Raw genomic sequence first — 23,166 nt, 5'->3', positions numbered from 1 at the left:
CCTCAATGACACTTCCCTGAACAATTTGTGGAATGAGCTGTTCGACCTTCATCCCCCATCCCCCAGACAACTTGTGAAATGAGCTGATCGATCCACACGACACAAAACACACAAACTCTCGTAATAGGTCGGTGAGGCGAGCAATTAGCGTCACTGGAATTGGGATTTGTCTAAGGCCACACACTTCTGTTGCTGAAAAAGACGGCATTGTACCTTCCCAAGGCGCCCCTCTCGTCTACTTCTCCAAGACGAGGGAAAGGAGACGGAGGTAGGTGTTGTAGGTGTATAGTGGGACGGAAGGTGGGTGTAGGAGTGAGAGTTGAAGTTGGGAGGTGTAGGGGTGATCAACTGGATCACGAAGAGTGGTTGATGATGAGCAGAGGTGCGAGGGTAGAGATATGCAAACTGGGGAAATTAGAACTGAAAAGAGGAAGGAGAGAGAGAGAGAAAGAGAGAAACGAGAGAAGAGGTGGTCAGAGGTTGCACGGAGGAAGGTGAGAGTTTATTGGTCCTGTATATAATCACGTCCGTAATGGCCCATGGGGGAGAGAGCTTGTGGCTCCATTCCTAATGCATCTTTTTTCTTTAAACATGGCCGGTCCATGGGGGGAGTGGAACAATTAACCGATACCTGAGACTTCCATTATTGTTATAGTGATGGTGATGCAGCTTAGGTCTATCATCTAGTGCTGGAGTTTCTCCGTTATTCACGTTGAGAAAATGTTTATTGAGCCATTTATTGAATGCACCAGCTTCAGTCAGTGCACCAACTCCAGTCATTATATCATCTCCAGCTAGTACTCCATTTCCAAAGTTGAGTACAATGATTCCCTCTACGTTAGCTTTAGATTTCGGCCCACATATACCCTACCTTGTATAAGATCTGTCACCAGTGTCTTACATCCAAGGCCTCAGTTACTGCACAGAGTTTGAGCTGAGAGATGGAACGGTATCCTGATCGTGGCACTCTACCCAGGACACTAACCCAGATGCTCATTGAAGGAAAACATACTACAAGGCACTCCACTTGAGAGATAAAATGTACACATTGGGGTAATACCTTTAAAAGACTAAAATAATCACCAAATGTTTAGAGTTTAGAATAAGGAGAAGACTATAGAACAAATACGGACTTGCTATATCCCCAAGAAAAAGGACATTTTATATATAATCAACTGGGATATCAAGGTCGATTTTGCCAGTCAGCATTGTTCTCATCCGATAATTAATCCATGCTTGCAAAATGTTACATCAGTATCTGTAAAATGTCGCACCCATCCGTGAAAAGTGCTGCATCCATTCTTGCAAAATGTTGCATATAACCCTGCAAAGTGTTGCATCCATCCCTATAGAGTGCTCCGTCTATCCATGCAAAATATTGTATATATCCATGCGAAACGTTACATCCACTTCTGCAAAGCTTTGCATCCATCTCTGCAAATTGTTACATCCATCCGTGCAAAGTGTTGTATCCATTCATACAGTGTTGCACCAATCTCACCAAAATGTTGCTTCAATCACTGCAAAGTTTGCATCGATCCCTGCAAAGTTACTTCCATTACTACAAAATGCTTCATTCATCCTACCAGGCAATACCTCACACAATATGACACCTGTCAGAAACAAATGCTCTAACAAAAATATATATGCCAGTCGTATGTCACAAACCTGGCAGCAGTCGTCTGGACAAAATTAAGGGACATATATATATATATAAAAAATAACATTGTATCATAAAATAACAATCTACCATAACATCTGTGGATTTGGAACGTGTCACAAAGCAACGAGCGAGATGTACATATTTTCTACACAGATGAAGACTATCAGAAACATGAAGTATAAAACGTGTGTTTGGAAATATTGAGGTTTTAAACCCCCTCTGGCTACTCTGCAACAAGTTCCGAATGTGTAATTAATTTATTTAATATCAGGATTCACATGTAAGTAGGAAATCTGCGCCCCTACCTTAGTCAACTTTTGTCTTGAATTATTAACGAAGAAAACTTGACAGTGTTATAATTCACAACAGTCTATATATTTTTTTTTACATTCTATATATATAAATTCTCTTGTTATCACTTCACATTATAATCACGAATGACAATATTCAATTCAACCTCTATTTATCATTATCGGGTTCACACCACACGATCTACTCGGAAGAGATAATGATCGTTAATGCAGACGTTCAAAACAAGCCAATTAGACCACTATTTGTGTACACTGGCCAGTTGTGGAGCCCACGACACACATCCACCCCTCACGATGGCTAGGCCCGCACTGAGGATCCTTGCGCCCCGCACAGCATCCCGAACCCCCAACCCCCATCCACCCCTCTCTCTCTCTCTCTCTCTCTCTCTCTCTCTCTCTCTCTCTCTCTCTCTCTCTCTCTCTCTCTCTCTCTCTCTCTCTCTCTCTCTCTCTCTCTCTCTCTCTTTCTCTCTTTTCCGATCTAATAAAAGTTGAAAGATACTATATTCCATTAACTAAACATATTATTGTCAGACAAAATTTCAATTTAAAAAAAAAAACCTTTTCTAACGAAGACAAGTAGGTACAGTTTTGCGCAAACTCCGTTTAATGTGCAGTGACATGATTATTACTGCAAATATTAAACACTGATCTCCGTGCACGTAGACAACGCACGTCTTCAGTGTTTTAGGCAGCCGCCGTTACCAGAGGTGATAAAGACGTTACTTTACCTGTTAACAAATAGAACACGAATGAAAATAACATTTACTAAGACAAAGTGTGCATTGAGATGGACGAGAAACCCTCGATCATCCCCAAAGAGTTGACTTCGAGGATCGATGAGGGGAAAGGACAGGTGGAGAGAGAAGAGGAGTAGCAAAGGGAGGCTAAGAGGAGAGGAGAGAAGGTGGTGATAATCCCTCCATTACTGCCCGAGGCGGGGGTCCCGCCGGCCAGGCTGTTAAGAGATTTGTAAGTTGTTTCTTGTTGCAAATTCTGTAGCGTACCTGATCAATACATGTCGCTCGAGTAATCTTTTTCCAGAATATTAGTTCCAGCTGTTGCCTACCGGTAGGACGGATTTCGGTGAAATAATTTGTGAACGTGATTCACGTAGCACCTGCGTGTTTAGCTACGAGATAAATACCTTATACCTCATCATGCATACTGGTTAGTGTTTACTAAATGGCGTACGAGCTCTGCTCGCTAAGAGGTCGTCCTCAGCCCAAGGTTATAATTATTATAAACGAGCTCGCACGCATAACCTACTTTATCTTCCCTGTCTGATGATCTGCAACCACCTGAGGTTTTGGCGTTGGTGATGTGTGCTTTATTATGTAGGCATCTTGAGTGCCTGGTTCACTTAGGCATATTTTATTAGTATAAAATATGGCTCTATTTTAGACTAGACTCGGATTCATGGCGTAAGGTTACTCGGTCATACTCTTGATGAATTCGTTAGTATTGTCTTTCTCACCGTGTCTTAAGAGCATTGATATTCAGTTACTGGGGCTGCCGAGACGATTTGGGAAATGAAAGTGGCCTGCCAGTACACCAGCTCCAGCCAGTACACCAGATACACTTCACTGTGATGCCGGTGGCCAGAGATTAATATAAAGTTTCTGATTATTGCCGTGTATCCGAATGGCGCTCCCACTGATGGATTTATTAGTGCCTTACTTTGAGTGGAAATACAATAGAAACCTAGAACAATGATTTGATGAATGAACAGTCATCAACAGTGATCTTCACACTTAATTGTTTTGAAGTATTAACTTAATGAGAGTGGGAAGCACAGTTGAACTTTCTTTGAATCTGTTCAATGGTGTTGTAGTGCTGGTGGATGACTGGAGATTCTACTCACAGTTTTCTGATGTTTTCTTCTTCGATGATGAGTTTGCAAAGAGACCGTTTTCCGCAGCATCATCCTGTCTCTTTCTCGTAGGGTTTCTGCACCAGCATTGTCTAATGCAGAGTAATTCTCCGTGATGTTCTCCCAGCTTGGACAGTCTGTGCCGCTGTTCTTAAATCCATAACTCTTGTTTTGCCTTCCAGTAGAACGTTTTCCCTATTGCAGGTCACCGTTGAATATGTTCCCAATCAATAGGTCATCGGACATGTGCACAACATGTCTTGTGATGCGAGGCGGTGCAAGAACGTCTTATCTGGCACTTTGTCCTTAGCGTTTGTTTTTGCATGGCAACCGTAAGAAGAACAGATCTGACAAACATAGGTGAGGGCGGCCAGGACCACCGCTGAGTAGACTTTAGTTTACTCTCAATTTTAATGCCTTTACGAACCCAGTTGCACTAGTTCTGTTGCAAGGATCAAAGTCTTGCAACAGCTGCACTAGTTCTGTTGCAAGGATCAAAGTATTGCAACAGCTGCACTAGTTCTGTTGCAAGGATCAAAGTCTTGCAACAGCTGCACTAGTTCTGTTGCAAGGATCAAAGTCTTGCAACAGCTGCACTAGTTCTGTTGCAAGGATCAAAGTCTTACAACAGCTGCACTAGTTCTGTTGCAAGGATCAAAGTCTTGCAACAGCTGCACTAGTTCTGTTGCAAGGATCAAAGTATTGCAACAGCTGCACTAGTTCTGTTGCAAGGATCAAAGTCTTGCAACAGCTGCACTAGTTCTGTTGCAAGGATCAAAGTCTTGCAACAGTTGCACTAGTTCTGTTGCAAGGATCAAAGTCTTGCAACAGCTGCACTAGTTCTGTTGCAAGGATCAAAGTCTTGCAACAGCTGCATTAGTTCTGGCGATCCTGGTATTTACCTCCTCATCGATATTGATTGACAGTGATAGAGTACTGCCGAGGTATGTAAACCAGTCCACGTTGAGCTTCTGGCCACTGACGATGATAGACGGCTCAGTGTAGTCACAGCCAGGAGTGACTACACTTGTGCAGAACCTCGGTCTTTTTCCATTCACCTGGGCTCTAGGAGACTTGGTCTTTTTGGTAAAGATGGTGAGGCGGAAGTTCATGCAAGTCGTGGACAAAAGATCCGTAGTGTATTGCATGCCAACCTCCGTACTGGATTTGAGGGATCAGTTACTCGCAAATAGAGTCACAAATGGTCACATTTCGAACTTTGGTTCTGGCCTGAAGCTTCCTTAAATTGAATAGCTTCCCGACTAACCGGTAACAAGGGTCTCTTCACTTTCTAGTGTGTGGTTTGGTCTAAATATGAGGCTTGAAGCCAAAATGAAGCCTTGTTTCACACCGTTTGGAACCGCGAATGACTGAGTAACTGTCACAGTGTTGGACTCTGGCAAGCATGCCATCATGGAATTGTTTCGCCAGTTTGATGAAAGTGTCTGAGCATCCAAATTTGGCCATAGTCCTTCAGGTCCCATCCGGCGGAAAGTATCAAAACCCTTCGTTAGATCCACAAAGGTGGTGAAGAGCTAGACATTCTGCTCCTGACATTTTTCTTGCAGTTGTCTGGCAGCAATGATCCTATCAATAGTACCTCGTTCTTTCCTGAATTCCCCGAAAGGACACTTGCTTTTCGTCAAGAGCGCTTGATTGAGGTGATGCGTGAGTCAGTTCAAAAGTCCTCTGGCAAGGACCTTTCCTGCGATACAAAGCAGAGAAAATCCACTGTACTGATCACATGATTGGTGACTTCTCTGGTGCTGGTAAAAGTGAAGGGCGGATGTGCTTATGTTTCCACGTCTTGTAGAACATCACAAATTACATAAGGTTCTTTTATATTAATGTAACTAATTATGGAAAGCAAATTTTATCTATATTTAGCTTGAATTCTCTCCATAGGTATTGTGCAATATTCTTTATACACAATAACTGCATGACATTTCAGACGACGTTACAGGAATGGTTTTGGACGCATAAAAATACTTTTAATATGTTAAGCTGTGATTGCTGTTATGTAGTATTATCACACAATACGATAGTCATTGCTTACTTGGCTTTAAAATAACTGTTAATTAAGGTGTTGAAGCTCTAATGCGAATTTCACTGCAAAGTAATGTGGAAATCAAGGAACGTTTGATTGGGAGGTTAGTAAGCATCACGTGTTAATGTGTAGCAGAAAGCCTTTGCTCCTGAAATTAAACAGTGTCATTGCTTGATGTTCATTTTTTGTTGTCTATTTAATTAAAAGAGCCAACAAAAATGTTAAGATTTCAAATTAGCATTTTAAGACTTATAGTCTTTTAATTATGAACTAAAAATAACTGAATTACTCTGTTGGTAAAGAGATATATTTAGAATATTTAAAAATACAGTCTATATACAAACACACACACTAATCAGTTACAGAATTGAAAGAAAAAATTTAAAACAAAATTAGTTTTCACTCCCTAAGGGTAACTCCACCCGACTTTATTCCATGCACTCGGATATATTCCTAGTTAAAGAATTTTCGCTCGTTTTCTCAGGAATAACAAATAATGGCACATGTATTATTTCCCTGCCTTATAACACCAACATGTGACCTGCAAATTGCTTACATTATAAGAAACATTAAGAGTTGCTCGAGGGGCAAGTTAAATCGACGAGAAATATATTCAACTCTTCTTCTTCTTCCTCTCATTATTATTATTATTATTATTTAGAGTACGTGCAGCTTGCGTGAAGGGTCCTCTCCTTTTAGGAAAGGTCCATCCTTTTAATGAAATAATATTATATTGATGAAATGCCTGTTTAACCCTTCGGGTTTTGTTGCATATACATTTAAAACCGTGTATGAAATTGATAATGAAAATCGTTGTTTCCAAATAGATTTTGTAATTTGATAGAAAGTTCCCTTTTTGGATTCAGATTTACTGTTGAGGAGAGCCAGTTAGAAATTGTTTACAAACTAAACTTTAGCTTAACAATATAGTAAATACGTAGCACATGGTTGTATGTCCTGGCGCTCATCGCCTACCAGTAGGAAGCGGAGCGTCACCAAGACACTCGCAGTATATTATAAATATCTCGCCATTATAGGACCGTGTGAGGAGCTCTGAGGCTCTTGATGGCACACACGTGAGCACGTTTCCGAGCTCTGCTCCTATGTCAGTGTTCCAGCAACACGCTTGAGAACACTGACAAGCGTGTCGTAACACAGGGAATTGTTCAGGCAAGCGATGCAACGCTTGCACCCAGTGTGTCCTAATTATCAACACATAAGAACGGATCTGTGTGCAGTAAGTTTGCATTAAAATCAGTCGCCTCATTGTTGTCTTTCCTACATAAAGTTTTATTATATCTGAATTACTTGTTTTTAGTATAATGATATTGTTAATTATGATATATACACAATTCAGTAATATAATAATTATTAAATAATTATTTGGGTTACATCGAAACGTCGGATTAAAAGCTAGATAGCACTCAGGATTTTTTCTTGTTATCCATAATAGGACGCAATAATAATATACAACAAGAATATGCAACATCAATCACCAAAACACTGATCCAAGTATGCGGAATAACCATATTGAAATATATGAGATTGCTCCTATTTTTCAATGTGATTACTCCATATATATATATATATATATATATATATATATATATATATATATATATATATATATATATATATATATATATATATATATATATGAAATAATGTAGATGTACACGATGAAGAACCGAAGGAACGTGGAAATAAATAGCCCAAAGCATCTCTGGCATTACCAGATACTGATATAAACTAACGTCACTACAACAACAATGCTTCAAGCCTTAGACACATAAATATTCTTCAAACAAATTCCCCAATCAATATTCTAAACAAAGGAATACATCGGGAACTAATTATATACGAATATATCATTGACAACAACATCCACTGATAATCTCTGAATTAATGACTCTGCACATATGCATAAAACATCAAAGATTAGCAAGAACAACCTACCAATTTATTATACTACAGATGCTTACCATCTCTTCTGTAATCAGGAAATTAACAAAACCTGAGAGCGACCTTTTAGAACCTAATTACGAGTGCCGGAACTGGAGCTGGATGATATAAACATTATCCTCCAACCCTCACTCTAACAGAAGGGCATGTCGACGTTATCCACACTGTCACTATCACTCGTATTTGTTTATTCACAAGTGGTGTTAAGGACAGTTAAAAACCAAGTGTATTTATCAAGGTTTGAATAACGGGTTCAGGTGCCACAGTCCCGCATGTTTGATGTTAACAGCGATATTGAACCTCAGTATCAGGTTTGTGTGTGTGTGTATTTACCTAGTTGTATTCACCGAGTTGTGCTTGCGGGGGTTGAGCTCTGTTCTTACGGCCCACCTCTCAACTGTCAATCAATCAACTGTTACTAACTACATTTCCCCCCTTACCACACACACACCCAGGAAGCGGCCCGTAACAGCTGTCTAACTCCCAGGTACCTATTTACTGCCAGGTAACAGACGCATCATGGTGAAAGAAACTGGCCAATGTTTCTCGCCGGTGCCGGGAATCGAACCCCGGACCACAGGATTACATGCCCAGCGTGCTCTCCACTCAGTCACTGGCCCTTGTAGTTCCACACACACACTTGTGTGTTCTTCTACTTGTTATTCCATTCCGTTTGTGTGTGTGTGTGTGTGTGTGTGTGTGTGTGTGTGTGTGTGTGTGTGTATATGTATGGCATATGTAGTCCTTCCCAGCCTTTAACCATTTTTAGCTTCTTTCCTTCCTTCTTTAATTTCTATCATCCTTTCCTTAGTAATTTATTCTTTCCGTCTATACTCCTCATCACCCTTCATTCATAATCCTTTCTATGTTTCCATCCTTCATTTATTCTTTCCTGCTTTCCACCCTGCATATGTATTTCCATTCCTTTTTTATCCTTTTCTATTTTCCTCATTTTTTCTTTCTATCCACGCTACCATCTATTCATTATGCCTCCATACTTTAAAATCTTACTTTATTTTCTCATTTTTCCATCCTTTATTTTCCTTTAACACATTCCCCTCCTTACCAGTCTTTCCCCCATGCCTCCACCGTTTAACTTTCTCTCCCATCTCTCCTGCCATCCCACGCCTCTCCATCAAAACCCTTTCCCACATCGCAACTTGTACATGACAACTACAATCACGGGATGCAACCCTTCTCCCAGCCCTTGCCTGCAATTCACCTTACTGCATCTCCAGGTCTTGCTCGGCCGCTTGTAATCCACCTCCCGCATGCTCTCTGGCCTCATAAAGCTTAATTTGCGACCAAGTCCGCCTACCTGAGCACCAAGATTGAGTGTCACAGCGGGAGACCGCAGAGAACGACGATAGGACGAAGGCGAAGGGAAGAACAAGGAATATAAGAGGTAAAAGAAAAGGAGGAAGCAGGAGGAGAAGAATAATAATGACAAGTAGAAGAAGAAAGAAAAGACGAAGTACTAAAAGCAGAAATATGCTTTAATACAGATTACAAAATCATGTAATATGAAGAATTGACTCAATCGACTTAATAACGGTCCAGGACGGACCGAAACGTCGTCGTCTTTTCATATTTCTAGTGTGTGGTTTGGTCAACATTTTTCAACCACGTTATTGTGACGTTTCATCTGCATATGTAATTTGAACATTAGCAGTGATTTGTGTACTTTAGATCCAGTTTTGATTGATAATTTAAAAAACAATTTGAGTAAGATAATACCTTATTAATATCTCAATATTCTTTTATGTTTGCGAACAAAGACACTAATAGTCACCCCACCTCATTCCTGCCTATATATCCTCACCTCTGAACTGTAAATCCATCCTGCTGAAGATGAACTTCAGGAAATTCCTGTCTTAATCATTCCTTCGACACTTTTTGGTAATTCAGATACCATTATGACCATTGAAATTTGTTATTTAAATGACCGAAAGCACTTAGTTGATTTTAAGTTTTCAGTGTGGTTCATTTGCATTTATAGAGATCAGTGTTCTTGAGATATATATATATATATATATATATATATATATATATATATATATATATATGTCGTACCTAGTAGCCAGAACGCACTTCTCAGCCTACTATGCAAGGCCCGATTTGCCTAATAAGCCAAGTTTTCCTGAAATAATATATTTTCTCTAATTTTCTTCTTATGAAATGATAAAGCTACCCATTTCATTATGTATGAGGTAATTTTTTTTTACTGGAGTTAAAATTAACGTAGATATATGACCGAACCTAACCAACCCTACCTAACCTAACCTAACCTATCTTTACAGGTTAGGTTAGGTTAGGTAGCCGAAAAAGTTAGGTTAGGTTAGGCTAGGTAGGTTAGGTAGTCGAAAAACAATTAATTCATGAAAACTTGGCTTATTAGGCAAATCGGGCCTTGCATAGTAGGCTGGGAAGTGCGTTCTGGCTACTAGGTACGACATATATATATATATATATATATATATATATATATGTATGTATGTATGTATGTGTGTGTGTGTGTGTGTGTGTGTGTGTGTGTGTGTGTGTGTGTGTTTATTGTCAGAACGAAAGAGAGAGGGAAAGGGAAAGTGAGAGAGAGAGGGTGGAAAGGAAAAAAAAAGGCAGAGAGAAAGAAGGATAGAGAGAGAGCGATATTTCAGTTAAAATAAACGAGTAAGTTTTTCTGGTAAGATAAGAAATCTTATTCTTAGATATAAGATTTATATCAGAGAGAGCTACTTGCGAGAGTGGGTAATATCCTTATCCCAGAATTGTGGGTAATATCCTTATGGCAGAAGGGGGAGGAGGGAAATGCTCTGCAAGAGCATATTATTCCAGGGCGTGGAATGCAAGGAGGGGATTTCAGGGCCAGGCACAGCTGCTTGGCTGTTGGCACTGTCCTTGAACATCCCTAGAGTACCAGGTGGTCACTGGTGGTCAGCACCCATTGATAATAGAAATCAACAATCATAGATATATATATATATATATATATATATATATATATATATATATATATATATATATATATATATATATATATATATATATATATATATCCTGGGGACCATTCAGGCTTGTTCGCATATATATATATATATATATATATATATATATATATATATATATATATATATATATATATATATATATATATATATATATATATAATGTATACACCCCCAATGCGACATTTCTAAAAAGTGCACATATAGATAACACTATATGCATGTAAATGTTCACCAAAAAGATAATACTGTTTACATGTTCACCAAAAAGATAATACTGTTTACATGTTCACCCATAGAGATCACTTGAAACTTGTGAACACTTAATCTTGAACATTCAGCTTTACTTTCATGCTACATAAAGGTCAGACTGTCTCTGAGGACCCATTAAAAGATGTGTGACTCTTGAGGCTTTAAGATGATCAGGTAAGCCCTTGCAAGAACATTAGGTGCTTGTTAACCCAACAGAATACCAGGGGGCGTGTTGGCGAAGGTTACAATCCCAGTTGTTATTCTTAAAATGTTTAAATAGATGTTTTTCCTTTTCATTTTTATCTCTTGTACTTGGTTGAAGTAGATAGGGTTCCCTTGGCGCTGCCCGGCTGATTTTCTGTCTCTGTCTGTCTGTCTGTCTGTCTGTCTGTCTGTCTGTCTCTCTCTCTCTCTCTCTCTCTCTCTCTCTCTCTCTCTCTCTCTCTCTCTCTCTCTCTCTCTCTCTCTCTCTCTCTCTCTCTCTCTCTCTCTCGGAAAATATCCCATTGAGTTTTTATGCTTCTTTAATTAACAGGGAAGAAATTGTATTGGTTTTCTAAATAATTTAAGAAAACGCTCATGAATTTGGAAAAAATAAAATTAAAAAAATCAAGAGTATTAAAATACATTGAAGATATAAATTAAGACAAATTCATTTTGTTAATTGTAGCGCCTCTCACACAGTTCATTTTGTGTAACTTTTATCAAAATCGGATGAAAACTAATGGAGTAGCTATGGTTTAAGTTCTTAAATGAGGTTTTAAGAGTTAAATTTGCCCGACTAAAATGCAATTACACAAATCCTCAATAAATTTCATCGCCTATTATTGATATAACTTTGTGGGTGCTTTCTAATGATTTAAATTCATGTAATAAAATAATATTCAATTTCATTGCAAACAAAAATATGAGTTACAACTAAAATTTTGCAATAGTTTTTGCGCTTGCAACTCAATAACTGAGGCTGTTTTAAAGTTTGGAACTCATATTTTGCCGTTTAAGCGCTTGCAACTAAAATATTGCAGTTTTAAACCCTTGCAACTAACGTATTGCAGTTTTTAAGCGCTTGCAACTAAAGTATTGCAGTTATTAAGGGCTTTTTGACTAAAATAATGCCGCGGTTTTTGCGATGTTGAATGTGAATTAAAGAGAATAAATAAAAATACTGAAATTTGTCTGATTTCTTTCAAATAGAGTATAATGCATAACTAAAAATCAAGATAGTAATTTGCATTGAAGAAGAAGAAAATATTTTGCTAGGAATTGTCACCTAAAAAATATGCAGGATTTGCTTACTCCATAAGGCGCTTGCTGGCTCCTGTAAACCAACTGCTCATAGTAGACCTTTATGTAACAAATGAAACTTTTAGACTTTTTTAGACCCTGTTTTAGAATCTTAAATACATGGTTCCAGTAGATGGTTTTGTAGTAAATGGTTCTCGAAAAAATTAACACTTGCATAAAAGTGTAAATATATGTTAAAATAATTTAACAAAACTTTGTGAAGACCAGGGGAGTAGAGACCAATTGATAGGGAAAACAGTGTGAGAGGTGGGTGGGGGAGAGTGTAGTGTGAATGGAACAGAGTGAGGGAGGATAGAATGATGGAAGACAGAATGAAGGGGAAAACAGAGCAAGGAGTAGCTAAGTGATGGGGTGAATTGGGAAGTCAGAGTGAGGAGGACCGTGAGAGATGAGACAATAGAGTGAGGAGGATAGATTAACGGAGGGAACTGAGAATAGGACAATAGAGTGAGGAGGATAGACTGAAGGAGGGAACTGAGAATAGGACAGTGAGCGGAAGACAGAGAAGAAAGATCAGAGTGAGAGAGAGAGAACAAAATGGGGGACAAAGTAAAGGGGCAGTGTGAGGGGGGGGGGGGTTTACATAATGGGTTAAAACACAGTAAGAGAGAGACATGTGGACTCCTAACATGTCTTATTTGTTTAGGAAAGAGGCTGAAGGTGTTGATCTCCCCTGCAGACCTACTTTAGAGGTTCCTACTAACACCCAACATAATGACTATTTCAAACTAAATAATATAACGCATTATATCACTCTCAGACAAGTATTAATAATGTAGTTTCTTACCTGCCTGTATATCTGATAATTGTAAGTAATTCTTGTCCCTACGTCGGTTTGGTTGTAGAGTCGAAATTTAGTGGTGGACGTGGTGTTATCTCTTACCACAGATATAAAAGGAATTTTCTCTTTTTGTAATGCTTAAATGTAAACACTAATATTTTTTTAACCATTCAGTTACACATTATGAGTTATTTGTTACATTTTCATCTGTGTGTGTGTGTGTGTACTTACCTAATTGCCTAATTGTACTTACCTAATTGTGCTTGCGGGGGTTGAGCTCTGGCTCTTTGGTCCCGCCTCTCAACCGTCAATCAACTGGTGTACAGATTCCTGAGCCTATTGGGCTCTATCATATCTACATTTGAAACTGTGAATGGAGTCAGCCTCCACCACATCACTTCCTAATGCATTCCATTTGCTAACTACTCTGACACTGAAAAAGTTCTTTCTAACGTCTCTGTGGCTCATTTGGGTACTCAGCTTCCACCTGTGTCCCCTTGTTCGCGTCCCACCAGTGTTGAAAAGTTCGTCCTTGTTTACCCGGTCGATTCCCCTGAGGATTTTGTAGGTTGTGATCATGTCCCCCCTTACTCTTCTGTCTTCCAGTGTCGTGAGGTGCATTTCCCGCAGCCTTTCCTCATAACTCATGCCTCTTAGTTCTGGGACTAGTCTAGTAGCATACCTTTGGACTTTTTCCAGCTTCGTCTTGTGCTTGACAAGGTACGGGCTCCATGCTGGGGCCGCATACTCCAGGATTGGTCTTACATATGTGGTGTACAAGATTCTGAATGATTCCTTACACAGGTTCCTGAACGCCGTTCTGATGTTAGCCAGCCTCGCATATGCCGCAGACGTTATTCTCTTTATGTGGGCTTCAGGAGACAGGTTTGGTGTGATATCAACTCCTAGATCTTTCTCTCTGTCTGTTTCATTAAGTACTTCATCTCCTATTCTGTATCCTGTGCCTGGCCTCCTGTTTCCACTGCCTAGTTTCATTACTTTGCATTTACTCGGGTTGAACTTCAACAGCCATTTGTTGGACCATTCACTCAGTCTATCCAGGTCATCTTGTAGCCTCCTACTATCATCCTCTGTTTCAATCCTCCTCATAATTTTTGCATCGTCGGCAAACATTGAGAGGAACGAATCTATACCCTCTGGGAGATCATTTACATATACCAGAAACAGTATAGGTCCAAGGACTGACCCCTGCGGGACTCCACTTGTGACGTCTCGCCAATCTGAGACCTCACCCCTCACACAGACTCGTTGTCTCCTGTTGCTTAGGTATTCCTCTATCCACCGGAGTACCTTCCCTCTCACTCCAGCCTGCATCTCCAACTTTCGCACTAGCCTCTTGTGTGGCACTGTATCAAAGGCTTTCTGACAATCCAAAAATATGCAGTCTGCCCACCCTTCTCTTTCTTGCCTTATTTTTGTTGCCTGGTCGTAGAATTCAAGTAACCCTGTGAGGCAGGACCTGCCATCCCTGAACCCATGTTGATGCTGTGTTACAAAGTTCCTTCGCTCCAGATGCTCCACTAGTTTTTTTCGCACAATCTTCTCCATCAGCTTGCATGGTATGCAGGTTAGGGACACTGGCCTGTAGTTCAGTGCCTCCTGTCTATCCCCTTTCTTGTATATCGGGACTACGTTAGCTGCTTTCCAAGTATCTGGCAGTTCCCCTGTTGCCAGTGATTTGTTATACACTATGGAGAGTGGTAGGCTCAGTTCTCTTGCTCCTTCCTTTAGAACCCAAGGGGAGATTCCATCTGGGCCTATAGCCTTCGTCACGTCCAACTCTAGTAAACACTTCCTTACTTCCCCACTGGTAATCTCAAACTCTTCCAGTGGTTCCTGGTTAGCTATTCCCTCACTTACCTCTGGAATTTCTCCTTGTTCTAAGGTGAAGACCTCCTGGAATTTCTTATTCAATTCCTCACACACTTCCTTGTCATTTGTAGTGAATCCTTCCGCCCCTATCCTTAATCTCATAACCTGTTCCTTTACTGTTGTTTTTCTCCTAATGTGGCTATGCAACAATTTAGGCTGAGTCTTTGCCTTGCTTGCGATGTCATTTTCGTATTGTCTTTCTGCCTCTCTTCTCATCCTGACATATTCATTCCTGGCATTCTGGTATCTTTCTCTGCTCTCCAGTGTCCTGTTATTCCTATAGTTTCTCCATGCCCTTTTACTTTGCTGCTTAGCTAGCCTACATCTTTGATTAAACCATGGGTTTCTCATCTTCATTTCTCTGTTTTCCTTTTGGACTGGGACAAACTTGTTTGCTGCGTCCTTGCACTTCTGCGTGATGTAATCCATCATATCTTGGGCCGTCTTTCCCCTGAGCTCTGTTTCCCATGCTCTATCTGTTAGGAATTTTCTTATCCCCTCATAGTTTCCCTTTCGGTATGCTAACCTTTTGGTTTCGGTATCCCTCCTCGAGTTCAATAACCCTTCTTCAATCAAGTACTCAAACACCAGTACACTGTGGTCGCTCATTCCTACTGGGTCCTCAAAACCGATTTCTCTTATGTCGGAGTCGTTCAGAGTGAAGACTAGGTCGAGTCTCGCTGGTTCGTCATTGCCTCTCATCCTTGTGGGTTCTCCGACATGCTGCGTTAAAAAGTTGCTTGTCACCACCTCCAATAGTTTGGCTCTCCACGTATCCTCGCCTCCATGCGGTTCCTTGTTCTCCCAGTCAATCTTTCCGTGATTGAAGTCGCCCATGATGAGCAGGTGGGATCTATTTCTACAGGCAGCAGAGGCTGCCCTCTCAATTATAGTGTTAACTGCCTTGTTGTTGTTTTCATACTCTTGACTGGGTCTCCTGTCATTTGGTGGAGGGTTGTATATTACTGCTACTACTATTCTTGGTCCTCCCATTGTTATGGTGCCTGCTATGTAGTCTCTGAACTCCTCACAGCCCGGGATGGCCATCTCCTTAAAACTCCATTCCCTTCTCATGAGTAGGGCCACTCCGCCTCCTCCTCTACCTTCCCTCTCTTTCCTTATTACTGTATACTCCTGGGGAAACACGGCATTCGTTATGATTCCAGAGAGTTTTGTTTCAGTGAGTCCGATTACATCTGGGTTAACTTCTTGTGCTCTTTCCCTTAGTTCACTTGTCTTGCTTGTGATCCCATCTATGTTCGAGTACATCACCCTGAAACTGACTCTCTTCTGCTTCTTTTCTGGGGGGGACCTTTGGGATCTGGGGTGAGTGGGAGCTGGGGGGACCTGGCACGGGGGGATTGGTGGAGGAGGGAGGGCTTGGGGTGGTGGGGGAGAGGGGGAGGGTACAGGGGGTGGATAAGAGGGGGAGGGTACAGGGGGTGGATAAGAGGGGGAGGGTACAGGGGGTGGATAAGAGGGGGAGGGTACAGGGGGTGGGTAAGAGAGGGAGGGTTGGGGAAGCATGGGGGGAGGAGAGGCTGTGGGGGATAGGGGAGATGGGGGGGCTTGGGGGAAGAGAAAAGGGTGGAGGGCTTGGGGGGCGTGGGGGAAAAGGGAGGGCTGAGGTGGGTGAGGAAGAGGGGAGGGTTTAGGGGAGTGGGGGAGAGGGGAAGACTTAGGTGGGGTGGGGGAGAGTGGGGGGCTTAGGGGGGAGGGGGAGAAGGGAGGGCATGGGGGTGGGAGAGACGGGAAGGCATGTGGGAGAAGGGAGGGCATGGGGGATGGGGGAGAAGGGAGGTCCTGGGGAGAGGGGTGAGGGGGAGAAGGGGGGTGAGTGGGGGGTGGGGGGTGTGTGGGGGGAGGGTGCCCTAGGTGGGTACTTAGTGGGGGGCTGACAGGGGATGGGGCAGGTTGGGTGTCTGTTGGGTAGAATTTGGGGGTGGTGCCCCAATCCCTGTGGCTGTTGCACTGTTTGAGGAGGGTTCTCCACTTCCCTCTGGGATTGTAGGGTTCTGGGTTGTGGTACTCTGATTTCCTTCTCTCTTCCTGCGCTCCTTCCTCGCGTCTGCTGTCCGTATTCTCTCTTCCCTTGTCATATCCCTCTGCAGGAATATTTTCTTGAACTTCTCTACACCTTTTAGACAACACTTCCTTGCTAGCAGTTCCTCTTTCGCGATTTCGCTCATGAAAACCACCTTTATCATTCGGTCTCTGTCCTTGTTGTACTTTCCAAGCCTGAAAACCTTTTCAACATTTCGCTCAGCTCCCTCCATCCTTACCTCTTTAAGGATCTCTTTAATCATGTTTTTGTCCTTGTCTCTCCGCTCCTTTGGTCTGGTCCCTGTTTGTTCTTCAATGCCTGCTACTACTACTGCTCTATTTCTCTCTATCAGCCGGCTAGTACATCTAGCTGCTTCCTGAGAGGAAGCCACTTCCATGGCAACTTCCTTAACCGCAGACCTAGCTTCAGGGCTCTTTTTAAGCATTTCAGCAAATGAGATCTGGGTTGTGGTGGTCCCCTCCACAGTAAGTGTGTGTGTGTGTGTGTGTGTGTGTGTGTGTGTGTGTGTGTGTGTGTGTTTTCTCGACGGGGTGCAGCTTGAAGAAATAAGAAAAAAATGTCTCAAGTTTTGTGATATCAAGTAATGTTACTCTCCTTAGTCTCGTTCAGCTTCTTGCAGTGTCTTCACCTGTGTCAAGATCGTCAACAAAGTGCAACGTAGAAACAGATGGTGCCCATCGGGTTGTGTTTTATTTTTTTCAGCCGTCATCCTGTCTCTGCCTTTTTTTTTGTCTGTTTCTGATTCAGAAAGGCCTGTCTCTCTCTATTCCTTTTTGCCTGTGTATGCATCAACTTTTTTGTAGTTAACATTGCCTTTTTGTATGTGTATTTGGGTTTTTGTTTTATCTCTCTCTCTCTCTCTCTCTCTCCCTCTCTCTCTCTCTCTCTCTCTCTCTCTCTCTCTCTCTCTCTCTCTCTCTCTCTCTCTCTCTCTCTCTCCCTCTCTCTCCCTCTCTCTCTCTCTCTCTCTCTCTCTCTCTCTCTCTCTCTCTCTCTCTCTCTCTCACTCTCTCTCTCTCTCTCTCTCTCTCTCTCTCTCTCTCTCTCTCTCTCTCTCTCTCTCTCTCTCTCTCTCTCTCTCTCTCTCTCTCTCTTATTTACTCTAAAAGGGCACTTTTCTCTTTATTTAGACCATCTTTTCTTCGTCTGCATATTTTACCTTCCAGTTTTCGTCGTTCATTTGGAGAGTGCCCAACTTTTTATATTAATCATGTACCTATTCCAAAATAACAATCAGCTTCATCGATAAATAAACCCACTTCAATTCCCCTGAAGTCTCATTCTTTCCGTCTGATGGATCTTGTATCCCATGATTTCCCTGCAAGATTTCTTTCGTAAAGTTTCAATTCCAACAGGTAATTCTGACGCAGTTCCGGTCCCCCTCATACTTGGCAGTCCTGCAGCCGGGACTGGCAAAGTTTATATTGGACTTCCTACTGTTTTACTCTGATCTTGCTAGAGGCGATGTTACAGGTAGGTGACGGTGGTGGAGATGCTGCGGCTTGTTGACCAGCCTGTTGAACTTGAGCTGGTTTGTCACACTGTCTACTTATATGTCTTAATTTTTGACGGTTTGCCTAGCTCTCTTAATGCTTATCCACCTTCCTCTCTGTTTGGTCTCTTTACCTAACCGTCTGCATGTCTGTTTGGCTCTTTACGTACCTGCCTTCATGTCTTCTTGTTGTTTCTGCCTACCTGCATTAATGCCTTCTAGACGTCTCTTCCTTTCTCTATGTCTGCTTGACAGTCTGCCTATCTGTCCGAGTGCGTGCTTGACGTGTCTGCCTTTTGGGTATATTCTTTTTGGCTATATGTCTGCATACCTGCTAGGCTTTTCTGCCTCCCTGTCTTCTTGCCTATTTTCCTACTTAGACGGCATATAAGTGTTTCCTGAATAGAAACCATCAGAATGTAGACATCGCGCATGCAACGGAATTAATCGGATTTTTAGGAACACCTTATATAAGACTCTTAATTGGATTAGCTCCTTGGATTTGCTCTGTGGTTAAGCTTCTTGGATAAGTTCCGTGATTAAGCTCATTGGATAATCTCCTGAAGCACTTGTACTGGCCAGGAATGAGCGCGGATGTAGTGAAACACTGTCGGACGTGTTTGGTGACACGTCCGACAGGAACTCTCCGACAAGTCCAATGAAATCATCTCATGTGATTTTTAGATCACGTTTCCTCCTTATAGGTCGCATTTCTAGGATAAACTTCTGGACACTGAACCCCTCTGCTAATGACCCATATTTGCGGTGATGGGTCCACTCCATCACCTGATTTACCGAAGTCTCACCTATCAGAAAACTCCTCCGAAGACAACAGCCCGTATGAAACTTCAGTTCATCTCGTGGGTTGCACTATCCCGAGTAATGCGGTCTGATTGACCGAGTGATTTCTCTTGAAAGCTGTTGAAAAGAAAGTTTAGAGACTTGGCATCAAGAAAAAAGTTATCCTCACCTTACCACCACAAAATCCAGAGCCCGCTGGATAAATTTTACCGCCAGGCGCTAACACCGCCAACACTCACACTGCGCCAGGCGCTAACTCCACCAAGACCCACACTGCGCACTATCACACCAAGACATTCCATACCCAACCATAAACACAGTCAAACGCTCAGACTCTTCCATTATCAAACCTTTTTACAAAAAATTTACTTCCTCGCCCGCGCTGGTGCAGGTATTCCCCACTTCTTACACCCTCCTTCCCACTCTCTCCCTCCCAAATGTATCTCACACCCTCTCCCACCTCTCCCAAATTTCCCATTTCCTTACCTTCCCCTCTCCTCCCCCCTCCCTCTCCCTCACCTCCTCGCTCGTCTTCCTGCTCAGGAAAACATATGTCTGCGCGTTTGCTTTCCTATCGCCTTTGAACTGCAGAACTCGCAGAAATATTTAAGCCATCTTTTCGGTATTTACTCTTCGCCCTGTCGCACCTCTCCTATATTTCTGCCTCTTTGTGTCTCCTGGAGCGAGTGTCTGCCAACCATTTCCACAACTCTATTTTCGCTACATCTCCAGCGGGGGCGAATCTTGCGAAAACTTTTTGGTTATTTGCACGCCCCCTCTCTATTACCACCCTTCCCCAACCCATTACCATCCGTCCTTTTCCCCGGCATTCACCCATTCCTTTTCCAGGGACCCGATTGACAGGATTATTATTTCTCCCGTTCTATACCCTCTTTGCCTTCCCTTACACACACACACACACACACACACACACACACACACACATACATACATACACACACACACACACACACACACACACACACACACACACACACACACACACACACACACACTTTTGGTGGAGCTGGTGGCTGAGTTGATAGCACGCTAGATACGTAATTCTGTAGGACCGGTGTTCGATTCCCGACGCCGGCGGAAACAGATGGGCAGAGTTTCTTTCACACTGATGCTCCTGTTACTTAGCAGCAAACAGGTACCTGGGAGTTAGACAGCTGTTACGGGCTGCTTCCTGTGGGTGTGTGGAGAAAAGAAATGATTAGTAGTTAGTAACATTAGATTGATTGACAGTTGAGATTTGTTCCGAAAGAGCAGAGCTCAACCCCCGCAAGCACAACTAGGTGAATACACACAGGTGAACATGATGCTTCTATTCACCTAGTATTAAATTGGTACATGGAAGTTAGACAGCTGCTACGGGCTGCATTCTGGGGGACGTGAGTGTATTTGAAGTATTTATAATGGATATAATAGGGAAACGTATGTTAGAAGACAGTAAATAAGACAACCAGTGGTTAGAAAGGCGAGGTCCAAGAGCTAATGCTCGATCCTGCAGACACAAATAGGTGAGTACACCGTTCAGGGAAGAGAACTATCAAGAGAAAGCGCCAAATCATTACGACTATATAGCCCTTGGAAGGGGGTCAGGATAAGGATTTGGGATGGACGGTGGGGGGGGGGGGGAAGGATCAGTGCCCAACCACTTGGACGGCGGGGATGGACGCATGAGGCACTCTGACGTCCCATCCACCCCGGATCCACATTGACCTCTCATCCCCAGCAATAATACTCCACTTTCCATTGTCTCCAGCCGACCTGACATCGCGTTAGGATACGAAGAATCCCGCAGGCTCTTCCCTGGGCATGACTTGTTCTCTCCCCACCATCACCGGTAATAACACTTGGCATATATCATCCAGCCATTTACCTGTCGTGCGCCTGCCCAGCTGGGCCGCCTGGAGCTCCATGCACCTACACAGGAGAGATCCTCTACAGTCTTGAGTAGTGCAAATGGATTTTTTTGGCTGACACTCCAGAAATGTTCTCTTCTTTTATAGTGACTTTGAAACACATGAATGACGATTGGTAATTAATAGTCTTTTTATTCCCTTGTGTATTTATCTATTTCTGGTTAAGGATAAATTATTACTGCACTTACTACTACATCTACTACCACCACTATTACTACTACTACTGCCAATAATACTACTAATAACATAAATAATAATAAATAAAATAATCAACTTTAGTAATAATATTTAAAACAACATACAGACATTCTCATTAACTTGTGAATCAGACAATGAGCGCCAACTCCCAAGAAGCGTGAGAATATAGACACTGCATTGAAACAGTTGAGTGGGACAAGACTGTTTTTAGACATTTCTTGCGTCAAATGACGAGATGGTATTATTCCATGTCCTTCATAAGTTAACTGTAAGTGAGAGTACGTTGATGTTAAGCGTAAAGTAATTCTAAACGGGAAAGTACTAAGCCAGAGTGGCTATATGGCACTTAGAAGGGATATAACGACAGGCGTCGTTGTAACATCTGCAAATCTAGGATATGAAGACGTAGTACAGGAACGGTTCCCAACAACTCGGGACACTGGGGGATTGAGCACCGACCTTGCATGAAGCTATACAAGAAGCTCCATGTATTTACATGATTTTATTTTTGTGGCAGAGCTTATTGCTTGTATACGCGATTTCCGATGTTCGTTCTGTTGATATATAATGGAAAATTAGCAAATATAAAATTATTATATTTAGGCAATATCTGGACACAAAGGATATAGAGATGTTTACATGAACAAACAGAATTTAAAACATGGCCCAGCGTCATGAGTGTTATAGGGCCCTTGGTGGCCCTTTGCGATATCAGTGATGGGTATCAATACCAGGTGATATCAACACCATGATATCAATATCGGGTGACCCATCATGAAATAAATATACAACCTGCATGCAATTTTTTTAATATAGCCTTGGACCTAACCGTGTAGCACAACATGTACCACCATCAAACACCATCATCAGGAACAACTCTGTCGTACAGATGTTCAGCCACGATGACACTAATATAATCATAGTTAGCCCAATACAACAGTGCAATATCGCTGCTTGAACCTCTAGAGTAATACTACATCACCAAAATCTTCGTCTATGTACCATTTAGGAGGCAATAAATATTAGACCACTTGGAACACAGTGTGCCTCAAGGCTGCATGGAACACAAGGGTGCATGGGACACAAACGGGGTGACTCGACGGTCTTGCTTCATGCTGGTCGGTGTTTAATCCCCGCACGTCCAAATGGTTGGGCACTATTCCCATCCCAAATCCTTATCCTAGTCCCTTCCAAATGACACTATATATATATATATATATATATATATATATATATATATATATATATATATATATATATATATATATATATATATATATATATATATATATATTTCATTGAATATGACCGCATATTCTGTATTTATTATTTTCTGGTTTAGGGCTTCTATCCCTCTAACTATATTCTTAGCATCAGGGCTTAATTGAAATAGGAGTTCTCCAAAACTCATTTTCGTACTTTTAAGGTGAAGAAAAGAAGTGATTTACTATAGAGTGTATTACACTTATTTGTATAATTTGCACGACGTTTCGAACCTCCATGGTTCATTCTCAAGTGAACAGATCTTACAATACTAGTTGATTTTATACCCGCATTAGGTCAGGTGATAATACAATGAAGGTGAAA

At 41.8% G+C, this 23,166-nt stretch overlaps 1 protein-coding gene across 1 annotated transcript in view; it reads right to left on the bottom strand.

Annotated features, from left to right (window-relative positions):
• The window catches only part of LOC123766703 (neuroligin-4, X-linked), a 130,625-nt gene extending 128,356 nt beyond the window's left edge, over nucleotides 1-2,269 (bottom strand). Inside the window, exon 1 of the mRNA XM_045755979.2 lies at nucleotides 1,969-2,269. The gene's annotated coding sequence lies outside the window, so the exon portion shown is untranslated. The remainder of the gene's footprint in view (nucleotides 1-1,968) is intronic.
• Between the last annotated feature and the right edge of the window lie 20,897 nt (nucleotides 2,270-23,166).

This window comes from Procambarus clarkii, chromosome 60 (assembly GCF_040958095.1).
Source record: "Procambarus clarkii isolate CNS0578487 chromosome 60, FALCON_Pclarkii_2.0, whole genome shotgun sequence".
NCBI lineage: Eukaryota > Metazoa > Arthropoda > Malacostraca > Decapoda > Cambaridae > Procambarus > Procambarus clarkii.
The sequence above is the reverse complement of the archived record's forward strand: the minus strand, read 5'-3'. Positions and strand labels throughout refer to the sequence as shown.